Source organism: Lissotriton vulgaris, chromosome 1_1 (genome assembly GCF_964263255.1).
Source record: "Lissotriton vulgaris chromosome 1_1, aLisVul1.2, whole genome shotgun sequence".
In the NCBI taxonomy this organism is placed as follows: domain Eukaryota; kingdom Metazoa; phylum Chordata; class Amphibia; order Caudata; family Salamandridae; genus Lissotriton; species Lissotriton vulgaris.
This window is the reverse complement of record NC_141685.1, coordinates 95,198,780-95,208,404: the sequence shown is the minus strand read 5'-3', so window position 1 is coordinate 95,208,404 and position 9,625 is coordinate 95,198,780.

Below are 9,625 nucleotides of genomic sequence, written 5' to 3'. Positions count from 1 at the left end.
AATTGGCCTCGAGTTCAGTTCTTGAGTGTGTGAATTTGTTTTCTCACTGAGTGTGTACATCAAATGCTTAACACTGTCCTCTGATACTGCCTCACTGCTCGACCAAGCTACCACTTTAGAGAGTAGGGTTCTATCTAACTTTAACCTCTGCCGACCTCTGGAGACCCTTGGACTCTAAACACACTGTACCTCACTTTGGTGCAGTATACAGAGCCAGTTTCTTACAATACCTCACTGTATGTCTCTCTCAATTTAGATGTGATGTTGTTGCCCAGTGGAAGGAGCAAGCTGCTCTGGTAACTTTTTCAACGCTGGAGTTACACACCCGGATGAGGGAAATATAACTCTGCTGGGGTCTGTACTTCAGCATAGCATCTTGAAAGGTCAGAGTTATCACTACATTTTTTTAACAGGGGATTTTAACACATGTGTAGGGACATCATGTAAGGAGTGGAAGCTATGGGCTGTGCACGACAAGCAGGCTTACACGTGGAGCATACTCCCAAGGGTGTTGAGCTTAACTCCATCTTGCTTGAATTTGATCTAACATCTGTAATAAATAAGCTGCCTCTGGGGAAAACAGATATTACTCCCACCTTTATTGGGAGAGGGTGTGAGGCCGTTATTGATTTCACCTTTGTATAAACCCCCTTTTACTCTCTGGTTACCGGTTTTTCTGTGCAGGCGAGTGAATGCAGTGACCACAACCCCATTTGTGTCTCAATTGGCTGGACCCGAACACTCTGACACACCAAGGTGGGCGGGGGGCTAGTGTCCCCTTTAAAGAGGTGGAAGTGGGAAGGAGCGTAAAGTGGGGGTGTATTTTCCCAGAGCTACTCCACGAGTCCCTTTTAATTCTGTGTCGCAGCGAGTTTGCCACCTGTCTCGACGATGAGGCAAGTGTTCCGGACATCATGGGTGCATTTGGATCCATGTCTACTGTCATAAGGAACTTTCTACGGGCCTGTTAGCAACCAGGTCCACGATGGTTTGACTCGGCGTGCTCCCAGGCTTCCAGGAACCTGAGACAGGCCTTGGGTGTTAAACCCCGAGACCGGGAGGCGGTCAAAAGACGATGAAGAGCATATAAGGCTGCTCTAGCAACTCGCAAGTCTGTCCTGAAGGAGGAGGCCTGGATCAATTTAGTGGAGGCTAGTACACTGCGTAATAGCTCAAAGTTCTGGGGCATTATTAACAGCCTATTTCTATCTGGAAATAATGCTAATTTACTGGATGCCCAAATCACAGAGGACGATTGGGTACATAATTTTGAGGGTATCTTCCAGTCGGATACCCCACCAATTGAGGGGCAGGAAAGGGTGGAAGGCAAGTCGGAACTTATTTTCACCACGCAAGAGGTGAGTGCCGGTATTCTGGGTCTATCTAAAAACAAGGCCCCGCGCCAGATGGGATCCCACCAGATCTCTACATCGCCCGCTTCAAAACCTGGGTGCCTGTCCTCACAGCTGTCATCAATACTGCAGTCCAGATTGGCTTTATCTATTATAGTCTCGGCATTTAAAAAGGGATAACGGGACAGTACCTATTGTTATAGGCCCATTTCTCTGCTGGACTCTGTGGTGAAGGTGGTGGGCCGCATGGTACTTGACACACTTGTATCATGGGTAGAGGAAAACAACATTTTATCCGATATCCAAAACGGCATTCGCCCAGGTCGTTCCACTGTGGAACTGTTTAAACCTGTACATGGTTCTGAACAAGTACACTGTGGATCGTTCCAGCCCCATATACCTAGCCTTCATGGACCTGTCCTCAGCATTCAACTGTGTTAATAGGTCCAAGCTGTGGCAGTTGATGTCCTCCATTGGCATTGACAGTAACATCATTTTATTCACTATGTACAAAGTAGGATGATTATGTCCTGGATAGCTGTGGCGCTTCACGTTATTCAGGTGGTAGTTCTGCCATAATATATTGGTATTGGGTGCCTAGAGTAGGGTTATTCATCCAAATTACCCCAGATATGATCATGGATCATTAGCAATTTCTACAAATCTCTATCACACCAATATAAAATATTGATATACAGTTTGCATGTACAGTTATATCGTAATAATAACAAAGTAGATGGTTCCAAAGGTCTTTAATGTGTGGTATCTTGGAATACTTCACGCCAACACTTGTTTCGTCGTACTGGGAATACCCATGACTTCTTCAGGGCTTCCAAATATCGAAGATTGTCAATAAGCCTTCTGACTGGTTATAATTCCGTCCCAGCCTTATGGTGGCTGGGTATAAGATGTAGTGTATTCGTCAGTACTGAATATCAAACGGAAGCCTCCTTATCTGTGTATGTCGCTGCTTGTTGACAATAGGTTAAGAGCAGGAAGCATCAGTAAATGCCATCCCAGATCGACAATTATGTCCGAATGAACGATGCTTATGATTTTCGCACCGTAAGAGGTCCACTCGCCATATCCGCCTTTTATTTCATTTTATTCACCGTAATTAAACTGCGGTTGTCCGCTATTCAAAGGACCTGAAAGTGACCAGTCAGCTTGACATCAAGAGAGGGGTGCATCAGGGGTGTATTTTAGCACCCTTTCTTTTTAACCTATCTATTAATTGCTTAGAGATAGCCCTTTTGGCCACAAATGCGGTTTGTCCCCAGGTAGGCAAGCATATCCTGCCAGTCCTATACGCGGACAACGGAATCCTCTTGGCGAGGACAGCTAGGGGCCTACAACTTCTTCTGAATTCTTTTGCCCTTTTTATGGAGGACTTGGATCTGTTGTTTCATCATGCCAAGTCGTTCATTATGCAGGTGGGACCTCGTAAAGCTAAGCAGTTCACTATTAAACTCTGACTTTCATCAATACCGAAGACCAATGTTTTCTCCTATTTGGGAGTTGTGTTTGACGATTCCTTGAGTTGGTGCCCTTTGCTTACTTGGAAGAAAGGGGATCTAGGGAAAGCTTTTGCAGCTGTTTTTAACTTTACCAGCAGAGGGGGAGTGAAGCCAATAGGGGCTCTTTTGAAGACATATGAAGACAAATATATGTCAAAGGTTAGTTATGGGAGTGAGATTTTGGGCCACATTGGGGTAGGAGCAGTGCAAAGTACTGGAAACTCTTTCCTCCAAATGGCCCTTTCTGTCCCACAAAGCACTTTGTTTTATGTCGTGCACAAAGAGTTGAGAATGCCTTTCCTCTAAAATGTACTGGCTTTGCGTCCCCTGGCTTTGTGGCTTACTATTTGGGCTAAGCAAGAAAATACACTTAGCAAAGACATCCTACGGGAATGCCTTTCACTTGACCGTGTCTCACGCATCCGATGGCTCCAGTATATAAGAGTTGGCCTCTCCAGGGTAGGTAGGAACTATTCGCTAACCCTGAGCGCAGATGTAAGAGTGACTTTTCTCTGGTCAAAGAGTGTTTTTTAGGAATAAGCCACTGTGATAGAGAGGGAAATGAGCGGTGTAAGCCTAGTGTGCGTATGTACATTGTGTTAAAAACCGTACCAACCAGCGAACCTTATCTTCTAGGGCTTAAAAGCATCCATAATCATTTTCAATGACCCGGTTTTGGCTCAACCTCTTCCATTACCACATGGCACACCCTCGCGTCCTCCACAGAGGCCAGTGCCTCATGCCCTGTAGCTGCAACAGTGAGTCTAGTCAGGACATGATGCACTTTATAATGTTTTGTAGTTTTTATGCTGTCCCTAGAAAGTTATTTATTATTCCCATTCTCAAAAAAACTGGTTTTAGGAGGGTAAGACCAGCTCTTATCTTTTTACAACTGCTCTCTAATGACACTGTTTTGCATACGCTTTACTTTTTACGGTTCGCTGTTAGACTTAGGTCAAACTGCGATTAACTTCTGTACTGTACTTCATGAATTTTTATCTTGTGTTTTGATTAACTTGTACATATTATATTTGTCAATCTGTAACTTGGAAAATGTTTTATCATTTTATGTATGACCTTTATGGTTTTCTTTCATAAAACCGAATAAAGTTTGTTGATAATAATCACTAGGGGATTCATTTACAGGGTAGCATGGTATCCCTCACAATAACTCAAGGAGTCACAGTCCACACAATGTACATGCGTTGTTCCCCCTACTCCAACCTTACATTTACCCCCAATCACCTGCCCAAAACTCTGCCTGCTGATGCCAATGTGGTACTCCGTCAACCCGCAGACAATATTTTTTGGCCCCTTTGAAAGTGCCCATACAATAAAAATGCTGCAGTTGTAAACACATATCAACTACCATTTGTTGTGTTTGAAACATTTTATTGAATAATAAAACCTAATAAACATAAGCTGATTATTAAAGCAAAACAGAACATCAGTTGCCATACACATAAGAGACGAAAGTTGTACATAAAAATCAACAAACTGTAACTTAGCAAAGTTAGGAACAGCACAATTCTTAATTTCGGGCAGTCTTTAAAGTTCAACAATAGAAACGTTCCTAAAGAACAGGAAATGAAAGAAAGAAGGTGGGATACAGTGGTTTCATTAATGTAATGCTTGCTACATATAGAAAAATAAATACTAATTATTTTCCTTAAGCAATAAAGTCCTCACATTAAAATACTAAGAGAAATATATTGAACAATGAACATTTTATGTGTAATTAGAATTCAATTTGAATATTTTAACCTTCTCAGCATTATTTGACTCATGATTACAACCTGAATGCTTTCTGGAAAGAAACCACCTCATGGGGTTCAAAATTACATCTTTTCTAACAATAGGATTAAAATGATAAACTTGAATTTCAATTCGATTTTTTGATTTAAGCCTTTTTAGAGATCAACAATTTTAAATATATACAAAATCCATACACTTTTGTAAAATTGTCACCTAAACTTGAATTCAATCCACCTTTTGATTAAACACTTTCCATTCCAGCAAGCATCACCGGACCACTTGTTGTTATCTTCCCAATTAGTGATCATGTTTCAGATGGCAACAACAATAAATATGTTTAAAATTTTACATCCGAAATAAAAAACATGCTATTTCTGAATCATGGTGCACAATAAAATGTAGGAACAGAAGGGCATTTTTAGGTATAGCATTCATTAAGGTTTGACCAGGCTTGAAACTAGAATTCTTAAACTTTTGGACATTTAAATGTCATATTTTAAAAGAATTCACACAGACACAGCATGAGCTCCGTGAAAAATTGAAGATGAGTGAATTGTACTTAGACAACATGTGCTGATTAGTAATCTATTGATGTAAAATACAGTGGTGAGGCAATGCTTGTGGATCTAATCTATTCAGATTTTAACTCCATAGTTTGTTCAAAAAATTTACTTTGAAGGTCCATCTCTCAGATCAGTTCTATTACAGTTTTAATTGTGATAACACTAAAAGAGATCAATGATAAATAGGTTTTAAAAGCCATGGGTGGAATAGATCCTTGGTCTAAATCTAGATTATTGTCTGCAATAGAAACCAGTACAAACAGATCAAATATAAAAGCATTGAAAATGTTTATTATAGTGGTTTAGAGTAAACACAGATAACACATTGTTCCTGGAACTCAAAAATTTATCGAAAGATTATGATTACAACCTATTTTATGTCCAGAGCCCGGTTTAGATGCTTTCCTGTTTAAGTGACAACATTTGCAAATATATTTAAGAAAACATTAAAGCTGGATGTCACAAATTCTGTCTTTAAGTATTGTGTAAGAGTTATGAGTGATGGTTTTTATTTGATCTGAAGCAACACTAACACTAAATAGGTACATGCACCGGTTATCATTCAACTAACATTATTAGCAAACTTAATTTGGAGGGAATTGAGAACAATTGACTCATGTACCAAGGGTTTTATTGTTCAAAAATCCACTGGTTCGGTAATTCACAGAGTTTGCAAATGCTAAACCGCTTTTTGAAATGTACTAAGCCCATTTAACAATTAAGAATTTGGAAGGGGAATATTAATAGTGTCAATTAATCAAAAAGAGACTAGCTAAGGATGGGGTTGGCATGATATCTATACTACTATTATAAAGGAAGAACTTTGAACCTTTGAGGCGGGTAAACTCGGGAACCACAGCGCCAATCCACACACCCGATACATCGTTGAAATTGTCAGGGTGTGCCGATGGACATAGGCTATATAAATTTAAAAAATATACGTTATTTAAAAAATTTACGAGAAAAAAAAAGTAGTCCCATGGAAGTAGCGCCAGCCGCGACGTGCGTGCTGACATCGGGAGCGTGGGGAGGAGCGACGTCCAGGAGCTCAAGGAGGGGTGGTGGACAGGCGGGGAGGAGCGGTGAGGAGCGGCGGACAGGCTGGGAGGAGCGGAGAGGAGCGGCGGACAGGCGGGGAGGAGAGGGGAGGAGCAGCGAGGAGCGGCGGACCGGTGAACTCAGGAGCGCGGGGAGGTGTGGCGGATGAGGTAAGGCTCCGGGGGACCCACGGACAATGTCGGGGCGGGCGGGGGCCCTAAAGCCAAGGTCGGGACAGTCTACTACTCCGGGGGACCCACGGACAATGTCGGGGCGGGCAGGGGCCGGGGCGGGCGGGGACCCTGAAGCCTGATTGCTCCCGGACAAGGTCGGGACGGGCTGCTAGTTTATATTATAAGGATCATGGTGACTCAGTTTTGTTTTGTCAATTGGTGGTGGCACCTGCTGGGTGTCTTTTAAAAGCCCTCACCCACCAACCTAGTTGGTGGCATGCTTCATCATCGGGCCCACCCAGTGACACCTAGCGTGTCCCGGGTGTGCTACGACGCCTGATTACAGCGGAGCAGGTATGTCACTGTGTGTGCGGTGAAGGGTGATAGAGTGTCACTCTAAAGGACGTGGGAGGTCGTAACTCACCTCTAACGTCCCACAGCCTTATTTTTAACCGCTGACGGAGGCCCAGATAATAAAGTGTCTTCACCCTCTGGGTACTGGGACCCCCGCCAAGCCGTTTTAAACTCACAAACTTATCACCCTTCACCGCACCGCAGGTTGGTGGGTGAGGGCTTTTAAAAGACACCCAGCAGGTGCCACCACCAATTGACAAAACAAAACTGAGTCACCATGATCCTTATAATATAAATATCATGCCAACCCCATCCTTAGCTAGTCTCTTTTTGATTAATTGACATATAAACCGGGGATCTGGACTAGCTATCTGGTCCTCTCTCTCCCTCTTGATACACGTAAATATTAATAGTGTCCCTTCTAAATACGGAATACATCCTTAAGGTATGCATTAAGCTTTGAAACCATACGTGGGATGAAAAACAGTAACAGGAGGTAGTAACCCAAGGGGAAATTTGTGAATCTGAAAGTAAAAATGGGGTGCATTAAAAATGCCTTTATTTAAAAGCCATCACAGACACAGTAGTGTGCTGACTCCACAAGCAACCACTTATAACAAATGGATTATTAATACATGAACCTCAGTATTTCCTATATATTATTGAAATGTAGTCTCTAATGTTTTTGTCATGTGGTGTAAATATTTGTTTCTATTATTTTATTTCCCATTTCCATATTGTCATGAAATGTACCTATTCTTTTTGTCAAACATATTGAAATATCTTTATCACAATTTTTGGGGCATTCTAAAAAGTGTTTTCACTCTCTAACTTAAAGCTTCCTAAGAAAAATACTGACGCGCAGTCCTGGTTTCTCCTAGATCATTTAGCTTTCTCACTAAACCGAGCACAATATTGATTTGAGAGAGGTGGTTATTGTAGTCATACGCACTGGGGTTAGTTTAGAAAAGACAAATATAGAATTTCCTTTATCTTTAGAAATAATACTTGCAAAAGTTTATGTGCAATAATTTCAGATAATTTACTGATAAAGATATCAGATAAAGATCCCCTAATTTCTTATACGTTGTGGTATTAAAAATCTGATTGAAATAACAGACTTCTCTTCTAGATAAATCCAGGTATGAGAAGGTATTAAATGCAATTATCAACTTTCCGTTATTTTAACACATTTTCTCAGTGCACAGAGTATTTTTCCTACATTGATCACAACATTTCAAGCAATGGTCTGTGCTTAAACGTACAATGAAGGGGTAAAAATGTATTTCCACCACAATCAAGAAACCCTTGGTTCTATGAGGATTACTGTTGCAAATGAAAACCTAGGTAAGATGAAATATTCCTTTAAAGGGAAGATTTCCCTCACCCACCATAGTTGGCATGCTTCCTCATTCAGAACCTCCTCCCACCGTTATACCTAGTTACAGTACAGGGTCCAGCCCCCTCACTGAGAGGGAGGAGTTCAGGCATGTTTTGTTATAGAGAATGGTATACGAAATACCACAAAAATGGGCTCAGGGTACTGGGGGCAGCAGAGTGAAAGTTAATAAGAGGTCAACATGTTTCAGCCTATTAACCCTCCAAAGAGGTGTTTGCGGCTTTCTTCGGGACCTAATCAAAAGTGCTGCTGCTCATTGTACTCAATCAATAACAAGCATTGGCATAGCCAATAGGTCTCGCCTTTGGGACCTTATAAGTGTTTAGCCATGCAACTCCAGTAACAATGTGAAATAATTTCTCTTAAAAAGAAGACTATAGGGGGCGTGGCTAGCAGCCGATGATGGCGGCAGCAACCTAGAGAGGCTCCCGTAGCAAGGCGGCTTCCCGCAACAATCCGCATGCCTATCCGTTCACTGATCGCTCCAGAAGGGGTGTCCTGGGTGCGGCGACCGAACGGCGTTCGCAGGAGAAAACTGGAAGCACTCAGACCTCGGAAACAGGACGAAACTTCATCTTAGTCCTTCACTGGCGAGGGGCCTAGTGACACGAGGGCAGCCGCGGTGTCGAGTTGAGCCCTTGGCTGAGCGGAAGTCAACCCTCCTCGGCACGATCGACCGGAAGTACCCGCTGAAGGCAGCACTCAACACCAGCGAATCGCCGGACCGGCGGTCCCCCCCTACAAACACTTCATCCTCAACGTGGCCTATCCAGTGGCGCTGCAAAGTAGTGCCTCATCACGACACTCGGCCAAGACCCGTAACGTACTACGCAACAACCGCCATCTTGCCCTGACTTGCCGAGGCTGCATCGGATCCGCAGCTGCCGGCCGCACCTTAACATCAACAGCGACCACTGGCCTATTCCCGAACTGAACCTCCTGAACAGACGCCTTGGCACGATCGGCTACGGGCGATCGGCCCACTTCACCAAAGACTGTGTCTCGCCGCAGAGCCAAAATGGCGGGGAAAGGGCCACGACAGACCGCCGCTCAGGCGAAACTCGGCAAATTCGCCTACGATAACCAGACGCTCTCTCAGCCTGAGCAGCGCAAATCCCTTGGCAAGGGCGCGGACAACGATGGGACGAAAAAGGCCACACTGGATGATGTCCTACGTGCTCTGGAACAGGTTCAGGCCACAGTGGGCTCGACTGCTACCGAGGTGACCCTCATAAGAGCCGACCTCCAGAAGATGGGCGAAAGGGTGAAACAGGTGGAAGTGGTGACTAAATCACTGATAGAGGATGTCTCTGACCTGCAGGTGGCTGTGGAAAGACTACAAGCAGACAATAAACTCTTAAAAAGCAAGTTGGATGACCATTAGGGACGCTCCAGATGCAACAACGTCCGCATTTTGGGGGTCCCGGAATCGGAAACGAAAGGGGCCATGGACTTGTACGTAGAGGAGCTCATA